At 31.9% G+C, this 2,553-nt stretch overlaps 1 long non-coding RNA gene across 1 annotated transcript; it reads left to right on the top strand.

Moving 5' to 3' along the window:
- The first annotated feature begins 599 nt into the window (after positions 1-599).
- LOC145799107 (uncharacterized) lies at positions 600-2,138 on the top strand. Its single transcript, XR_014341116.1, has 3 exons — positions 600-707; positions 946-1,065; positions 1,254-2,138. It is a non-coding gene; the product is annotated as an uncharacterized LOC145799107 (long non-coding RNA).
- The last annotated feature ends 415 nt before the right edge of the window (positions 2,139-2,553 follow it).

Genomic DNA, 2,553 nt, shown 5'->3' with positions numbered 1-2,553 from the left:
CGGAGAAAATTATCACCATTTAGGCGGATGGTGGTGATTTGGACAGAGTGAGAGTTGGACGTTTTCACCGGAATGGCAGCGGCAGGGGTTGAAGTGGTTCCGGACGTGACTTCCGACATGGCTATGACGGTTTTAGGGCTGCTGTGTTTTTTGTTGCTCTGATACCAACTTAGAAAATATGAAGAAGAAGAACTCCGAAAATATGAGGAAGAAGGAATATATTTCTGTTATATTCAAAACTTCTTATCTTACAAGACCAACTGACACTCCTTATATAGGAGATATTACAAACATCATCATAACCCATTATATGCCACTTACATATTATATATTACCACTATCTACCACTATCATATTATATACATGCCACTATCTACCACCAACACCACTATCATATTATATGCATGAACACAATTTCCAGCAAGTATTATGTACAGTTAGCAAAGCAACTGGTTTGCAGGCATCTTCTTTTTCCATTTTTGTTTTTATTATTTGTTTCTGATATATATTTTAAGTCTTCATCCCTCCTTATCCTTTTCGTTATTTAGCAGATTTCTCATAGGATTAAATTAATTTATTTTTACTTTTCATATACTTAACAGGCCCTTGCGGATAAGAACAACGCATAATCTGAATTATTTGTGCCATATAATATTCTTCCACTTGATCAAGGAGGTGTTCATCATGCAATAACGCAACTCCCTGAGGTCTGATGTTGTGCAGAAAAAAATATTCATTTTAAGCCCCTTAAGTTATTACAATAGTGTTAGCTACCCTTAAAGTTATTAAGCCCCTCATTGCTGCAGTTGTAAGAGTATTATGTTGTCAAGTGGCACATATTTAAGGCCGATTTACTGTGCCAAGTGATATCAACATGTCCTCTGCAGCACGCCCAAACTTTATAGAATCGAATGAGTTTTATGCTAAACTAATAAATTGCTACAGATTAAAGCTCCAGCCTTTGCTGTTCGCAATGTTCGTGATTTACCTTTCTTGGAAGATTTCAAGAAACGCGTGGTATACTTGGATTTATTTGATTGGCTTTAATTTTGCTTTGGATTTCAGGTAATGTCATCTAACATCTTTTATTTATTTTATAAATGAATTGCATCCCAAATGGCCATGAAAATATAGAAATTTACTTGAATTTTTTTAGTTTTGTCTATTTTCAATTTTGAGGATTTTTTTTTTTTTTTTTTTTTTTTTGAGTAAGAGGATTTCTTATTGCATTTGCATTGATTTTCTCATCTCAGAAAGGAAATGTTGCAAACCAGAGGGAGCATCTGATTTTACTGCTTGCTAACACCCATATTCGGAAAATTTCTAAGCAAACAAATGTGTCGCAGGTACTTATGGAATTCCATACTTAAGCCTTTTTCTTTACAATGATTTGCTCTTAAATTTGAAATCTAAATTCTTTTATGGTGTTAGTTGGGAGATGAAGCTATTAATGAACTGATGAAGTTGTTTTTTAAAAATTATACAAATTGGTGCAAATTTTTGTGGAGAAAAAGCAACATCCGGTAAGATTGATAGTTCAATACTCATATCCTGTTCTTCTAATTAGAAATATCTTCACTTCCATTTAATATGAACAAATCATGTATCATTTCACCCTTTATGTTTTTTGTATTTTCTTGTCATACAAACTTGTTCTATTAACATTTTCCGTCTCCCATCTATGTTATTTACTTTGTTTCTTCCTGCTTTTTGAACAATTTTGTCAAAAACATTTTTAAGCCAGTTGTCTTGTTCTTAATTTTTTTTGTTTATTTCTGTGCATTTGTTCATCCATTTAACATTTTTTTTCCCCTTGTAGGTTGCCATATTTGAAACAAGAAGCCCGACAATATAAGCTTCTATATATAGGGCTTTATCTTTTTATATGGGGGGAGGCTGCAAACTTACTGTTTATGCTGGAGTTCCTCTGTTATATTTTTCACCATGTAAGCTGGCTGGTTGGTTTTTTTAACCCATTGTGGAAAACTCAGATTTGTGTCAATAAGTTAAAAAGATGCAAGAAGGAATATTATTTGACAACATTGTGAAGGATTGATTTCTAAATATTTGTTTCTTGCATCGTTCAGGAATAGACTGAATTCAAACCATGGCATTTAACAAAATTTTGTTCAACAATGTTTACAGCATGGCATGTTCAGCTTTCTATAATTTCTTGATAATGTCTGATAATGTCTAATAATAATGTTTTTATTATATCCAAACAACTTGTCCAATTCTCATAGATGTCTTATTTTGTTTTGAGTGCTGGCATTTCGAGTACCACCTTAACAGCCATGGCAGAAAGTGAACTAATATCATGTAGTGTGTCATGATCTTCTCATGTCTGTAAATATTTTTAATTTTTTGTTATGTTATAAGTTTCTATTGGTCAAATTTGTATTTTTCTAAAAATATTTATGGCTTAATTGGTTTCAATTTATTTTGAATGTTTGAGTTATTGTGAATTGTGAATTGTGTAATTTGAATTTTGCTTTTGTTGGTTTATTTTTATTTTATTTTTTTGAGGAAGGAATTCATATTTTGATTAGATTT

The sequence above is a fragment of the Camellia sinensis genome, chromosome 9 (genome assembly GCF_055761805.1).
Source record: "Camellia sinensis isolate YWXY chromosome 9, ASM5576180v1, whole genome shotgun sequence".
Taxonomy (NCBI): Eukaryota; Viridiplantae; Streptophyta; class Magnoliopsida; order Ericales; family Theaceae; genus Camellia; species Camellia sinensis.
The sequence above is the reverse complement of the archived record's forward strand: the minus strand, read 5'-3'. Positions and strand labels throughout refer to the sequence as shown.